This window comes from Ambystoma mexicanum, chromosome 12 (genome assembly GCF_040938575.1).
Source record: "Ambystoma mexicanum isolate Mex_15411 chromosome 12, UKY_AmexF1_1, whole genome shotgun sequence".
NCBI lineage: Eukaryota > Metazoa > Chordata > Amphibia > Caudata > Ambystomatidae > Ambystoma > Ambystoma mexicanum.
The window spans coordinates 1,003,274,460-1,003,291,180 of NC_090936.1; the positions used below are offsets into that span (position 1 = coordinate 1,003,274,460).

The 16,721-nt window shown below is 48.5% G+C and overlaps 3 non-coding genes across 3 annotated transcripts; all 3 read left to right on the top strand.

Annotated features, from left to right (window-relative positions):
- The first annotated feature begins 474 nt into the window (after positions 1-474).
- On the top strand, positions 475-546 carry TRNAP-UGG (transfer RNA proline (anticodon UGG)). The gene has a single exon. It is a non-coding gene; the product is annotated as a tRNA-Pro (tRNA).
- Positions 547-5,126: 4,580 nt separating this feature from the next.
- On the top strand, positions 5,127-5,198 carry TRNAP-UGG (transfer RNA proline (anticodon UGG)). Its single transcript has one exon. It is a non-coding gene; the product is annotated as a tRNA-Pro (tRNA).
- A 4,982-nt stretch (positions 5,199-10,180) lies between these two features.
- On the top strand, positions 10,181-10,252 carry TRNAP-UGG (transfer RNA proline (anticodon UGG)). The gene has a single exon. It is a non-coding gene; the product is annotated as a tRNA-Pro (tRNA).
- Positions 10,253-16,721: the final 6,469 nt, after the last annotated feature.

Consider the following 16,721-nt stretch of genomic DNA (forward strand, 5'->3'; position numbering starts at 1 on the left):
AAAGAAGTGAGGGCTCGTCCGGGATTTGAACCCGGGACCTCTCGCACCCTAAGCGAGAATCATACCCCTAGACCAACGAGCCACTGCACAGCTGCTGTGCATAATTTCATAAGACTCTCAGATCCACTTTTCCACAGACTGGAGCAGTATCCTCTTATTCATGTTTCAATCGCGCAGTGCAAGATGCTAGAGATCATGGAGAGGATCAGGCAGGGATGGGCATCGTACAGAGTCAGAGTTGCTTTCAGCAAAATGACACCTCTTTTTTCAAAACTGTGTACATAAATTAACAAAACGGGCAATGTCTTTCCACCTCTAAATTTAATAGGAGGGTGAACTGATATTAACGATCAGTTGTGATTGCAACACAAAACTCCCATTTAATATCATGCATAAATGAACAGTAAAATAGGAAGCAGTGCTGATGTGGCACGCCACAAGGCTGACTGCTCGCTCATGGCTCTGCTCACAGCTGGCTCGTTGGTCTAGGGGTATGATTCTCGCTTTGGGTGCGAGAGGTCCCGGGTTTAAATCCCGGACGAGCCCCGTTTTGTTTTGGATACATTTAAACGCTCCTTTCGCACCCTGAGCAACAATCACAACCCAAGACCAAGAAGCCATCTATGAGCAGTGGCAAACTATCACCCAACTGCAGGAAGGATCGACTGAAAAGCGCTCATATTTTTTTCACATCAATAGAGGAAGGGCAGTAAAAAACACACGCGAGAAAGATACACTGAAAAGGCGTCATATCAAAAACGAGAAGAAGAGCGTGTGAGTGGTCTAAAGACGTGGGGCTTGCAGGATTAAGCCACTACAAAGATCTCACGCAGTCTTGGTTGGACAGGGGCATGCAAACAAATTATGTAATAGTTGTTCCAAGCCCTCGAGGTCTGTGAGTGCCTCATTTGGGAGGGGAGGAATTCACCTGTGTGTGATTCTGACCCATTGTGTGCAGGTGAAAAAATACGGATCCAAGAACGGGAGGAGGGATAAACCTGCTCCAAGGGATTCCTATATAACTCAGTGCGGAGGGATGAACCACTACACGAGAGATCCAAGGGATTCCTATACAGCTGGGCGGGGAGGGGTGGACCTGTACATTGGAGATCTGGTATAGTCCTATGGGATTCTTCAGGGAAGGATGAATATGGGAGAGACAAGGGATTCTTATACAGCTGGGCGGGCAGGGATAAGAGATCTTATGTTCATATAGTGCTCAGTGGAGAAGGATGAACATGGGAGATCTGTGGGTTTCCTATACAGCTCGGTGGGCTGGGATGTACCTGTACATGGGAGATCTGCTATTTTCCTATTGGGCTCTGCAGGGAAGGATGGACATGGGTGATCCGTGGGATTCCGATACAGCTGGGAAGGGAGGGACGAACCTGTACATTGGAGATGTTATATTCCTATAGGGCTCTGCAGGGAGGGATGAACATGGGAGATCCAAGGTATTCCTATCCACTTGGCAGGGAGAGTTGAACCTGTACATGAGAGATCTGTTATATTCATATAGGGGTCTGCAGGGAAGGATGGACATGGGTGATCCGTGGGATTCATATACGGGTGGGCAGGGAGGGATGGACCTGTACATGGGAGATGTGAAATATTCCTATGGGATTCTTCAGGGAAGGATGAATATGGGAGCGCCAAGGGATTCCTACACGGGTGGGCAGGGAGGGATGGACCTGTACATGGGAGATGTGTTATATTCCTATTCTGCAGGGAAGGATGGACGTGGGTGATCCGTGGGATTCCGATACAGCTGGGCATGGAGGGATGAACCTGTACATGGGAGATCTGGTATATTCCTATAGGGCTCTTCAGGGAAGGATGAATATGGGAGATCAAAGGGATTCCTAAGCAGCTGGGTGGGGAGGGGTGGGCCTGTACATGGGAGATCTATATATTCCTATAGGGCTCTTCAGGGAAGGATGAATATGGGCGATCCAAGGGATTCCTATGCAGGTGGGCGGGGAGGGATGGACATGCACATGAGAGATCTGTATATTCCTCTTCAGGGAAGGATGAATATGGGAGATCCAAGGGATCCCTTCACAGCTGGGTGGGGAGGGATGGACCTTTACAGGGGAGATCTGGTATATTCCTATAGGGCTCTTCAGGGAAGGATGAATATGGGAGATCCAAGGGATCCCTTCACAGCTGGGTGGGGAGGGATGGACCTTTACATGGGAGATCTGGCATATTCCTATAGGGCTCTTCAGGGAAGACAGAAAATGGGAGAGCCAAGGGATTCCTATGCAGCTGAGCGGGGAGGGGTGAACCTGTACATGGGGGATCTGTTATATTCCTAAAGGTCTCTGCTGGGAAGGATGAACATTGGGGATCTGTGAGATCCATGTAGGGCTCAGTGGGAAGTGAGGAATATGTTCAATCCTATGTGTGCTATTCCTATACGGCTGTGCTCGGAGGGATGAGCAGACACATAGATGTGAGGGATTTCTGTAGGGATGCACGGGGAGGGATGTACATGCTAATGTGTGCAAATTCCATTCAGCTCTAAATTGAGGGATGAACTTATAAACGGGAGATCTCTAGAAGAATGAACATATACATGGGAGATCTGTGGGATTCTCATGGGGGTGGGGGGAAATGATATATAGTAGATGTGGGGGATTCTTAAAGGGCTCTGCGGAGAGGGATGAACCTGCACAGGGAAGATTTATGGGGTTTGTATATTGGCTCATCGGGAAGGGATTAACCTGTTCCTGGGAGATATATGGGATGAGGCCTATATGGCTTCGCAGGGAGGGATAACCCTGCACATGGTGATCAATGGGATTCCTATACAGTTCTGTGTGGAGAGATGAGCCGATAAATGACAGATATCTGAGGTCCCTTTGCTACCTTTGCAGGGATGGAGGAAACGAAACACAGGAGATATGGGGGATTCCTCTAGGGCTCTGAGGGGAATGGTGAGCCTTTAAACTGAAGATCCTTGGCATTCCTATTGAGCACGACGGACGGGATGAACCTGGGCATTCCTGTATGCAAGATTCCTATTGGGCTCCACGGGGAGGGGTGAATCGGCTCCTGTGAGATATATTGGATGATGCATATGCAGCTTTGCCGGAAGGGATGAACCTGTAATTGGGAGATTTGGGGGATTTCCATACTAGATTTGCAAGAAGGGAGGAAACGATACATGCGAGATATGAGGGATTTCTAGATGGCTTAGCTGGGAATGTTGAACCTGTACACTGGAGATCCTTGGGATTTCTATTGGGCCCTGCGCAAGGGATGAACCTGTGCATTCCTAAATATGCGATTCCTATACGGCTCTGCAGGGGGGGATGAACCTGTAGATGGGAAATCTGGGGGATTCCCACACTAGAAAACCTTCATCTGTGGGTATTGGGCTCTTGGTGGAAAAGCGTGGAATCTGCAACAACAAAAAAAAAAGGAAAGGGTCCCTGTCATGCGGATTGATACCTCTTAAGTACTAGGCCGAAGAAGAAGGCCGTTGAGGTAATGAAGGATTATCCAATGAGGAGATATAGTGAGGTCAACGTTCAGCCGCTAAACACTGGGGACATTTCCTAGCAAAACGTTTGACAGCAAAAGAAAAGTGTATTCTAAAAATGGGAAAACTCTCAACGAAGGTAGAGGAGGGAGGAGGGCAAGGCAGAGTGCATAAAGTTCTGGGGCATTTGTACCGTGTACCTATTCTCCCCTGCCGCTTACGCTGCTTTGCACGGACCAGGCAACCATTAAGGGCGCTTCAGGTATAGGCAACGAGTACATGGGGATAGAGGGCACACTTGCCCCTGTTCTCCTCAAACAATGGGGGGGCAGGAGTATTATGTTGCCCCGTGGAGTTTCTACAACCACAAACCATGAAATATAAAAGATTCAGTGACATGCTCTTCGATATCACTGGGCGAAGCAGGGCTTCTGGCTCCTCCCGTGCTGGGCTCGGACTTAATAAAGCTTAGTACACAGCTTGCAAAATTAGCAAGTGTTGCTCATTTCAAAGAGGGAAGGCTGCATCATTGTCCCCTTAGCCTTGATTGGGGAGGTGTGTGAGCGGGGACCGGCTTAAGCGGTTTGCGGGCATGGGAGAGGTAGGGAATACTAAAGCAGAATGCTGCAGACACACCTCAGCAGGTTAGGCGACTGTTGCTGAGGGGTTATATTTAGACATGCCATGCCTGTAATGCTATGGCTTTCTTCCATTTACTGCTGCTACATGTGCTGTAAAATGTGTGCTTTGGCCCTGGAGATGGAGTTTGTGCCGTCATAGCGAAAATAAAAATTTCGTTTTGGACCCCGTTGCGAAAATCAATAGTTGGCACCCAAGAGCCCATGTAAAGAAATGTGTAATCAGAGCTCTATCTCCAAGGACCGGCTCGCTGCCCTTATTCCATTGAGATCACCACATTAGGATTGCGATGTGTACATGCTCTGAGCAGCCCCAGTCCCTTATGCTGCACTCAATGGACTTGGAGCTGTGAAAGATTCCACTCCCATCTCAGCACCTTGCTCTATGTGGGTCTGCTTCTTGGTCAATTGGTATGATTGTTCCTTTGGGTGCGATAGGGTTGCGGCTTCAAATCCTAAACTGCTGTTGTTTTATTGTGATAGAAGATTTAAATCTTGTGTTTATTTCGTATTTGGAAAGAGTCAAAAAAGAAGTGAGGGCTCGTCCGGGATTTGAACCCGGGACCTCTCGCACCCTAAGCGAGAATCATACCCCTAGACCAACGAGCCACTGCACAGTTGCTGTGCATAATTTCATAAGACTCTCAGATCCACTTTTCCACAGACTGGAGCAGTATCCTCTTATTCATGTTTCAATCGCGCAGTGCAAGATGCTAGAGATCATGGAGAGGATCAGGCAGGGATGGGCATCGTACAGAGTCAGAGTTGCTTTCAGCAAAATGACACCTCTTTTTTCAAAACTGTGTACATAAATTAACAAAACGGGCAATGTCTTTCCACCTCTAAATTTAATAGGAGGGTGAACTGATATTAACGATCAGTTGTGATTGCAACACAAAACTCCCATTTAATATCATGCATAAATGAACAGTAAAATAGGAAGCAGTGCTGATGTGGCACGCCACAAGGCTGACTGCTCGCTCATGGCTCTGCTCACAGCTGGCTCGTTGGTCTAGGGGTATGATTCTCGCTTTGGGTGCGAGAGGTCCCGGGTTCAAATCCCGGACGAGCCCCGTTTTGTTTTGGATACATTTAAACGCTCCTTTCGCACCCTGAGCAACAATCACAACCCAAGACCAAGAAGCCATCTATGAGCAGTGGCAAACTATCACCCAACTGCAGGAAGGATCGACTGAAAAGCGCTCATATTTTTTTCACATCAATAGAGGAAGGGCAGTAAAAAACACACGCGAGAAAGATACACTGAAAAGGCGTCATATCAAAAACGAGAAGAAGAGCGTGTGAGTGGTCTAAAGACGTGGGGCTTGCAGGATTAAGCCACTACAAAGATCTCACGCAGTCTTGGTTGGACAGGGGCATGCAAACAAATTATGTAATAGTTGTTCCAAGCCCTCGAGGTCTGTGAGTGCCTCATTTGGGAGGGGAGGAATTCACCTGTGTGTGATTCTGACCCATTGTGTGCAGGTGAAAAAATACGGATCCAAGAACGGGAGGAGGGATAAACCTGCTCCAAGGGATTCCTATATAACTCAGTGCGGAGGGTTGAACCACTACACGAGAGATCCAAGGGATTCCTATACAGCTGGGCGGGGAGGGGTGGACCTGTACATTGGAGATCTGGTATAGTCCTATGGGATTCTTCAGGGAAGGATGAATATGGGAGAGACAAGGGATTCTTATACAGCTGGGCGGGCAGGGATAAGAGATCTTATGTTCATATAGTGCTCAGTGGAGAAGGATGAACATGGGAGATCTGTGGGTTTCCTATACAGCTCGGTGGGCTGGGATGTACCTGTACATGGGAGATCTGCTATTTTCCTATTGGGCTCTGCAGGGAAGGATGGACATGGGTGATCCGTGGGATTCCGATACAGCTGGGAAGGGAGGGACGAACCTGTACATTGGAGATGTTATATTCCTATAGGGCTCTGCAGGGAGGGATGAACATGGGAGATCCAAGGTATTCCTATCCACTTGGCAGGGAGAGTTGAACCTGTACATGAGAGATCTGTTATATTCATATAGGGGTCTGCAGGGAAGGATGGACATGGGTGATCCGTGGGATTCATATACGGGTGGGCAGGGAGGGATGGACCTGTACATGGGAGATGTGAAATATTCCTATGGGATTCTTCAGGGAAGGATGAATATGGGAGCGCCAAGGGATTCCTACACGGGTGGGCAGGGAGGGATGGACCTGTACATGGGAGATGTGTTATATTCCTATTCTGCAGGGAAGGATGGACGTGGGTGATCCGTGGGATTCCGATACAGCTGGGAAGGGAGGGACGAACCTGTACATTGGAGATGTTATATTCCTATAGGGCTCTGCAGGGAGGGATGAACATGGGAGATCCAAGGTATTCCTATCCACTTGGCAGGGAGAGTTGAACCTGTACATGAGAGATCTGTTATATTCATATAGGGGTCTGCAGGGAAGGATGGACATGGGTGATCCGTGGGATTCATATACGGGTGGGCAGGGAGGGATGGACCTGTACATGGGAGATCTGAAATATTCCTATGGGATTCTTCAGGGAAGGATGAATATGGGAGCGCCAAGGGATTCCTACACGGGTGGGCAGGGAGGGATGGACCTGTACATGGGAGATGTGTTATATTCCTATTCTGCAGGGAAGGATGGACGTGGGTGATCCGTGGGATTCCGATACAGCTGGGCATGGTGGGATGAACCTGTACATGGGAGATCTGGTATATTCCTATAGGGCTCTTCAGGGAAGGATGAATATGGGAGATCAAAGGGATTCCTAAGCAGCTGGGTGGGGAGGGGTGGGCCTGTACATGGGAGATCTATATATTCCTATAGGGCTCTTCAGGGAAGGATGAATATGGGCGATCCAAGGGATTCCTATGCGGGTGGGCGGGGAGGGATGGACATGCACATGAGAGATCTGTATATTCCTCTTCAGGGAAGGATGAATATGGGAGATCCAAGGGATCCCTTCACAGCTGGGTGGGGAGGGATGGACCTTTACAGGGGAGATCTGGTATATTCCTATAGGGCTCTTCAGGGAAGGATGAATATGGGAGATCCAAGGGATCCCTTCACAGCTGGGTGGGGAGGGATGGACCTTTACATGGGAGATCTGGCATATTCCTATAGGGCTCTTCAGGGAAGCCTGAAAATGGGAGACCCAAGGGATTCCTATGCAGCTGAGCGGGGAGGGGTGAACCTGTACATGGGGGATCTGTTATATTCCTAAAGGTCTCTGCTGGGAAGGATGAACATTGGGGATCTGTGAGATCCATGTAGGGCTCAGTGGGAAGTGAGGAATATGTTCAATCCTATGTGTGCTATTCCTATACGGCTGTGCTCGGAGGGATGAGCAGACACATAGATGTGAGGGATTTCTGTAGGGATGCACGGGGAGGGATGTACATGCTAATGTGTGCAAATTCCATTCAGCTCTAAATTGAGGGATGAACTTATAAACGGGAGATCTCTAGAAGAATGAACATATACATGGGAGATCTGTGGGATTCTCATGGGGGTGGGGGGAAATGATATATAGTAGATGTGGGGGATTCTTAAAGGGCTCTGCGGAGAGGGATGAACCTGCACAGGGAAGATTTATGCGGTTTGTATATTGGCTCATCGGGAAGGGATTAACCTGTTCCTGGGAGATATATGGGATGAGGCCTATATGGCTTCGCAGGGAGGGATAACCCTGCACATGGTGATCAATGGGATTCCTATACAGTTCTGTGTGGAGAGATGAGCCGATAAATGACAGATATCTGAGGTCCCTTTGCTACCTTTGCAGGGATGGAGGAAACGAAACACAGGAGATATGGGGGATTCCTCTAGGGCTCTGAGGGGAATGGTGAGCCTTTAAACTGAAGATCCTTGGCATTCCTATTGAGCACGACGGACGGGATGAACCTGGGCATTCCTATATGCAAGATTCCTATTGGGCTCCACGGGGAGGGGTGAATCGGCTCCTGTGAGATATATTGGATGATGCATATGCAGCTTTGCCGGAAGGGATGAACCTGTAATTGGGAGATTTGGGGGATTTCCATACTAGATTTGCAAGAAGGGAGGAAACGATACATGCGAGATATGAGGGATTTCTAGATGGCTTAGCTGGGAATGTTGAACCTGTACACTGGAGATCCTTGGGATTTCTATAGGGCCCTGCGCAAGGGATGAACCTGTGCATTCCTAAATATGCGATTCCTATACGGCTCTGCAGGGGGGGATGAACCTGTAGATGGGAAATCTGGGGGATTCCCACACTAGAAAACCTTCATCTGTGGGTATTGGGCTCTTGGTGGAAAAGCGTGGAATCTGCAACAACAAAAAAAAAAGGAAAGGGTCCCTGTCATGCGGATTGATACCTCTTAAGTACTAGGCCGAAGAAGAAGGCCGTTGAGGTAATGAAGGATTATCCAATGAGGAGATATAGTGAGGTCAACGTTCAGCCGCTAAACACTGGGGACAATTCCTAGCAAAACGTTTGACAGCAAAAGAAAAGTGTATTCTAAAAATGGGAAAACTCTCAACGAAGGTAGAGGAGGGAGGAGGGCAAGGCAGAGTGCATGAAGTTCTGGGGCATTTGTACCGTGTACCTATTCCCCCCTGCCGCTTACGCTGCTTTGCACGGACCAGGCAACCATTAAGGGCGCTTCAGGTATAGGCAACGAGTACATGGGGATAGAGGGCACACTTGCCCCTGTTCTCCTCAAACAATGGGGGGGCAGGAGTATTATGTTGCCCCGTGGAGTTTCTACAACCACAAACCATGAAATATAAAAGATTCAGTGACATGCTCTTCGATATCACTGGGCGAAGCAGGGCTTCTGGCTCCTCCCGTGCTGGGCTCGGACTTAATAAAGCTTAGTACACAGCTTGCAAAATTAGCAAGTGTTGCTCATTTCAAAGGGGGAAGGCTGCATCATTGTCCCCTTAGCCTTGATTGGGGAGGTGTGTGAGTGGGGGACCGGCTTAAGCGGTTTGCGGGCATGGGAGAGGTAGGGAATACTAAAGCAGAATGCTGCAGACACACCTCAGCAGGTTAGGCGACTGTTGCTGAGGGGTTATATTTAGACATGCCATGTCTGTAATGCTATGGCTTTCTTCCATTTACTGCTGCTACATGTGCTGTAAAATGTGTGCTTTGGCCCTGGAGATGGAATTTGTGCCGTCATAGCGAAAATAAAAATTTCGTTTTGGACCCCGTTGCGAAAATCAATAGTTGGCACACAAGAGCCCATGTAAAGAAATGTGTAATCAGAGCTCTATCTCCAAGGACCGGCTCGCTGCCCTTATTCCATTGAGCTCACCACATTAGGATTGCGATGTGTACATGCTCTGAGCAGCCCCAGTCCCTTATGCTGCACTCAATGGACTTGGAGCTGTGAAAGATTCCACTCCCATCTCAGCACCTTGCTCTATGTGGGTCTGCTTCTTGGTCAATTGGTATGATTGTTGCTTTGGGTGCGATAGGGTTGCGGCTTCAAATCCTAAACTGCTGTTGTTTAATTGTGATAGAAGATTTAAATCTTGTGTTTATTTCGTATTTGGAAAGAGTCAAAAAAGAAGTGAGGGCTCGTCCGGGATTTGAACCCGGGACCTCTCGCACCCTAAGCGAGAATCATACCCCTAGACCAACGAGCCACTGCACAGCTGCTGTGCATAATTTCATAAGACTCTCAGATCCACTTTTCCACAGACTGGAGCAGTATCCTCTTATTCATGTTTCAATCGCGCAGTGCAAGATGCTAGAGATCATGGAGAGGATCAGGCAGGGCGGGGCATCGTACAGAGTCAGAGTTGCTTTCAGCAAAATGACACCTCTTTTTTTCCAAACTGTGTACATAAATTAACAAAACGGGCAATGTCTTTCCACCTCTTAATTTAATAGGAGGGTGAACTGATATTAACGATCAGTTGTGATTGAAACACAAAACTCCCATTTAATATCATGCATAAATGAACAGTAAAATAGGAAGCAGTGCTGATGTGGCACGCCACAAGGCTGACTGCTCGCTCATGGCTCTGCTCACAGCTGGCTCGTTGGTCTAGGGGTATGATTCTCGCTTTGGGTGCGAGAGGTCCCGGGTTCAAATCCCGGACGAGCCCCGTTTTGTTTTGGATACATTTAAACGCTCCTTTCGCACCCTGAGCAACAATCACAACCCAAGACCAAGAAGCCATCTATGAGCAGTGGCAAACTATCACCCAACTGCAGGAAGGATCGACTGAAAAGCGCTCATATTTTTTTGACATCAATAGAGGAAGGGCAGTAAAAAACACACGCGAGAAAGATACACTGAAAAGGCGTCATATCAAAAACGAGAAGAAGAGCGTGTGAGTGGTCTAAAGACGTGGGGCTTGCAGGATTAAGCCACTGCAAAGATCACACGCAGTCTTGGTTGGACAGGGGCATGCAAACAAATTATGTAATAGTTGTTCCAAGCCCTCGAGGTCTGTGAGTGCCTCATTTGGGAGGGGAGGAATTCACCTGTGTGTGATTCTGACCCATTGTGTGCAGGTGAAAAAATACGGATCCAAGAACGGGAGGAGGGATAAACCTGCTCCAAGGGATTCCTATATAGCTCAGTGCGGAGGGATGAACCACTACACGAGAGATCCAAGGGATTCCTATACAGCTGGGCGGGGAGGGGTGGACCTGTACATTGGAGATCTGGTATAGTCCTATGGGATTCTTCAGGGAAGGATGAATATGGGAGAGACAAGGGATTCTTATACAGCTGGGCGGGCAGGGATAAGAGATCTTATGTTCATATAGTGCTCAGTGGAGAAGGATGAACATGGGAGATCTGTGGGTTTCCTATACAGCTCGGTGGGCTGGGATGTACCTGTACATGGGAGATCTGCTATTTTCCTATTGGGCTCTGCAGGGAAGGATGGACATGGGTGATCCGTGGGATTCCGATACAGCTGGGAAGGGAGGGACGAACCTGTACATTGGAGATGTTATATTCCTATAGGGCTCTGCAGGGAGGGATGAACATGGGAGATCCAAGGTATTCCTATCCACTTGGCAGGGAGAGTTGAACCTGTACATGAGAGATCTGTTATATTCATATAGGGGTCTGCAGGGAAGGATGGACATGGGTGATCCGTGGGATTCATATACGGGTGGGCAGGGAGGGATGGCCCTGTACATGGGAGATGTGTTATATTCCTATTCTGCAGGGAAGGATGGACGTGGGTGATCCGTGGGATTCCGATACAGCTGGGCATGGAGGGATGAACCTGTACATGGGAGATCTGGTATATTCCTATAGGGCTCTTCAGGGAAGGATGAATATGGGAGATCAAAGGGATTCCTAAGCAGCTGGGTGGGGAGGGGTGGGCCTGTACATGGGAGATCTATATATTCCTTTAGGGCTCTTCAGGGAAGGATGAATATGGGCGATCCAAGGGATTCCTATGCAGGTGGGCGGGGAGGGATGGACATGCAAATGAGAGATCTGTATATTCCTCTTCAGGGAAGGATGAATATGGGAGATCCAAGGGATCCCTTCACAGCTGGGTGGGGAGGGATGGACCTTTACAGGGGAGATCTGGTATATTCCTATAGGGCTCTTCAGGGAAGGATGAATATGGGAGATCCAAGGGATCCCTTCACAGCTGGGTGGGGAGGGCTGGACCTTTACATGGGAGATCTGGCATATTCCTATAGGGCTCTTCAGGGAAGCCTGAAAATGGGAGACCCAAGGGATTCCTATGCAGCTGAGCGGGGAGGGGTGAACCTGTACATGGGGGATCTGTTATATTCCTAAAGGTCTCTGCTGGGAAGGATGAACATTGGGGATCTGTGAGATCCATGTAGGGCTCAGTGGGAAGTGAGGAATATGTTCAATCCTATGTGTGCTATTCCTATACGGCTGTGCTCGGAGGGATGAGCAGACACATAGATGTGAGGGATTTCTGTAGGGATGCACGGGGAGGGATGTACATGCTAATGTGTGCAAATTCCATTTAGCTCTAAATTGAGGGATGAACTTATAAACGGGAGATCTCTAGAAGAATGAACATATACATGGGAGATCTGTGGGATTCTCATGGGGGTGGGGGGAAATGATATATAGTAGATGTGGGGGATTCTTAAAGGGCTCTGCGGAGAGGGATGAACCTGCACAGGGAAGATTTATGGGGTTTGTATATTGGCTCATCGGGAAGGGATTAACCTGTTCCTGGGAGATATATGGGATGAGGCCTATATGGCTTCGCAGGGAGGGATAACCCTGCACATGGTGATCAATGGGATTCCTATACAGTTCTGTGTGGAGAGATGAGCCGATAAATGACAGATATCTGAGGTCCCTTTGCTACCTTTGTAGGGATGGAGGAAACGAAACACAGGAGATATGGGGGATTCCTCTAGGGCTCTGAGGGGAATGGTGAGCCTTTAAACTGAAGATCCTTGGCATTCCTATTGAGCACGACGGACGGGATGAACCTGGGCATTCCTATATGCAAGATTCCTATTGGGCTCCACGGGGAGGGGTGAATCGGCTCCTGTGAGATATATTGGATGATGCATATGCAGCTTTGCCGGAAGGGATGAACCTGTAATTGGGAGATTTGGGGGATTTCCATACTAGATTTGCAAGAAGGGAGGAAACGATACATGCGAGATATGAGGGATTTCTAGATGGCTTAGCTGGGAATGTTGAACCTGTACACTGGAGATCCTTGGGATTTCTATAGGGCCCTGCGCAAGGGATTAACCTGTGCATTCCTAAATATGCGATTCCTATACGGCTCTGCAGGGGGGGATGAACCTGTAGATGGGAAATCTGGGGGATTCCCACACTAGAAAACCTTCATCTGTGGGTATTGGGCTTTTGGTGGAAAAGCGTGGAATCTGCCACAACAAAAAAAAAAGGAAAGGGTCCCTGTCATGCGGATTGATACCTCTTAAGTACTAGGCCGAAGAAGAAGGCCGTTGAGGTAATGAAGGATTATCCAATGAGGAGATATTGTGAGGTCAACGTTCAGCCGCTAAACACTAGGGACACTTCCTAGCAAAACGTTTGACAGCAAAAGAAAAGTGTATTCTAAAAATGGGAAAACTCTCAACGAAGGTAGAGGAGGGTGGAGGGCAAGGCAGAGTGCATGAAGTTCTGGGGCATTTGTACCGTGTACCTATTCCCCCCTGCCGCTTACGCTGCTTTGCACGGACCAGGCAACCATTAAGGGCGCTTCAGGTATAGGCAACGAGTACATGAGGATAGAGGGCACACTTGCCCCTGTTCTCCTCAAACAATGGGGGGGCAGGAGTATTATGTTGCCCCGTGGAGTTTCTACAACCACAAACCATGAAATATAAAAGATTCAGTGACATGCTCTTCGATATCACTGGGCGAAGTAGGGCTTCTGGCTCCTCCCGTGCTGGGCTCGGACTTAATAAAGCTTAGTACACAGCTTGCAAAATTAGCAAGTGTTGCTCATTTCAAAGAGGGAAGGCTGCATCATTGTCCCCTTAGCCTTGATTGGGGAGGTGTGTGAGTGGGGGACCGGCTTAAGCGGTTTGCGGGCATGGGAGAGGTAGGGAATACTAAAGCAGAATGCTGCAGACACACCTCAGCAGGTTAGGCGACTGTTGCTGAGGGGTTATATTTAGACATGCCATGCCTGTAATGCTATGGCTTTCTTCCATTTACTGCTGCTACATGTGCTGTAAAATGTGTGCTTTGGCCCTGGAGATGGAGTTCGTGCCGTCATAGCGAAAATAAAAATTTCGTTTTGGACCCCGTTGCGAAAATCAATAGTTGGCACCCAAGAGCCCATGTACAGAAATGTGTAATCAGAGCTCTATCTCCAAGGACCGGCTCGCTGCCCTTATTCCATTGAGCTCACCACATTAGGATTGCGATGTGTACATGCTCTGAGCAGCCCCAGTCCCTTATGCTGCACTCAATGGACTTGGAGCTGTGAAAGATTCCACTCCCATCTCAGCACCTTGCTCTATGTTGGTCTGCTTCTTGGTCAATTGGTATGATTGTTGCTTTGGGTGCGATAGGGTTGCGGCTTCAAATCCTAAACTGCTGTTTTTTTATTGTGATAGAAGATTTAAATCTTGTGTTTATTTCGTATTTGGAAAGAGTCAAAAAAGAAGACAGGGCTCGGGACCTCTCGCACCCTAAGCGAGAATCATACCCCTAGACCAACGAGCCACTGCACAGCTGCTGTGCATAATTTCATAAGACTCTCAGATCCACTTTTCCACAGACTGGAGCAGTATCCTCTTATTCATGTTTCAATCGCGCAGTGCAAGATGCTAGAGATCATGGAGAGGATCAGGCAGGGAGGGGCATCGTACAGAGTCAGAGTTGCTTTCAGCAAAATGACACCTCTTTTTTTCAAAACTGTGTACATAAATTAACAAAACGGGCAATGTCTTTCCACCTCTAAATTTAATAGGAGGGTGAACTGAAATTAACGATCAGTTGTGATTGCAACACAAAACTCCCATTTAATATCATGCATAAATGAACAGTAGAATAGGAAGCAGTGCTGATGTGGCACGCCACAAGGCTGACTGCTCGCTCATGGCTCTGCTCACAGCTGGCTCGTTGGTCTAGGGGTATGATTCTCGCTTTGGGTGCGAGAGGTCCCGGGTTCATATTCCGGACGAGCCCCGTTTTGTTTTGGATACATTTAAACGCTCCTTTCGCACCCTGAGCAACAATCACAACCCAAGACCAAGAAGCCATCTATGAGCAGTGGCAAACTATCACCCAACTGCAGGAAGGATCGACTGAAAAGCGCTCATATTTTTTTCACATCAATAGAGGAAGGGCAGTAAAAAAACACACGCGAGAAAGATACACTGAAAAGACGTCATATCAAAAACAAGAAGAAGAGCGTGTGAGTGGTCTAAAGACGTGGGGCTTGCAGGATTAAGCCACTACAAAGATCACACGCAGTCTTGGTTGGACAGGGGCATGCAAACAAATTATGTAATAGTTGTTCCAAGCCCTCGAGGTCTGTGAGTGCCTCATTTGGGAGGGGAGGAATCCACCTGTGTGTGATTCTGACCCATTGTGTGCAGGTGAAAAAATACGGATCCAAGAACGGGAGGAGGGATAAACCTGCTCCAAGGGATTCCTATATAGCTCAGTGCGGAGGGATGAACCACTACACGAGAGATCCAAGGGATTCCTATACAGCTGGGCGGGGAGGGGTGGACCTGTACATTGGAGATCTGGTATAGTCCTATGGGATTCTTCAGGGAAGGATGAATATGGGAGAGACAAGGGATTCTTATACAGCTGGGCGGGCAGGGATAAGAGATCTTATGTTCATATAGTGCTCAGTGGAGAAGGATGAACATGGGAGATCTGTGGGTTTCCTATACAGCTCGGTGGGCTGGGATGTACCTGTACATGGGAGATCTGCTATTTTCCTATTGGGCTCTGCAGGGAAGGATGGATATGGGTGATCCGTGGGATTCCGATACAGCTGGGAAGGGAGGGACGAACCTGTACATTGGAGATCTTATATTCCTATAGGGCTCTGCAGGGAGGGATGAACATGGGAGATCCAAGGTATTCCTATCCACTTGGCAGGGAGAGTTGGACCTGTACATGAGAGATCTGTTATATTCATATAGGGGTCTGCAGGGAAGGATGGACATGGGTGATCCGTGGGATTCATATACGGGTGGGCAGGGAGGGATGGACCTGTACATGGGAGATGTGAAATATTCCTATGGGATTCTTCAGGGAAGGATGAATATGGGAGCGCCAAGGGATTCCTACACGGGTGGGCAGGGAGGGATGGACCTGTACATGGGAGATGTGTTATATTCCTATTCTGCAGGGAAGGATGGACGTGGGTGATCCGTGGGATTCCGATACAGCTGGGCATGGAGGGATGAACCTGTACATGGGAGATCTGGTATATTCCTATAGGGCTCTTCAGGGAAGGATGAATATGGGAGATCAAAGGGATTCCTAAGAAGCTGGGTGGGGAGGGGTGGGCCTGTACATGGGAGATCTATATATTCCTATAGGGCTCTTCAGGGAAGGATGAATATGGGCGATCCAAGGGATTCCTATGCAGCTGGGCGGTGAGGGATGGACATGCACATGAGAGATCTGTATATTCCTCTTCAGGGAAGGATGAATATGGGAGATCCAAGGGATCCCTTCACAGCTGGGTGGGGAGGGATGGACCTTTACAGGGGAGATCTGGTATATTCCTATAGGGCTCTTCAGGGAAGGATGAATATGGGAGATCCAAGGGATCCCTTCACAGCTGGGTGGGGAGGGCTGGACCTTTACATGGGAGATCTGGCACATTCCTATAGGGCTCTTCAGGGAAGCCTGAAAATGGGAGACCCAAGGGATTCCTATGCAGCTGAGCGGGGAGGGGTGAACCTGTACATGGGGGATCTGTTATATTCCTAAAGGTCTCTGCTGGGAAGGATGAACATTGGGGATCTGTGAGATCCATGTAGGGCTCAGTGGGAAGTGAGGAATATGTTCAATCCTATGTGTGCTATTCCTATACGGCTGTGCTCGGAGGGATGAGCAGACACATAGATGTGAGGGATTTCTGTAGGGATGCA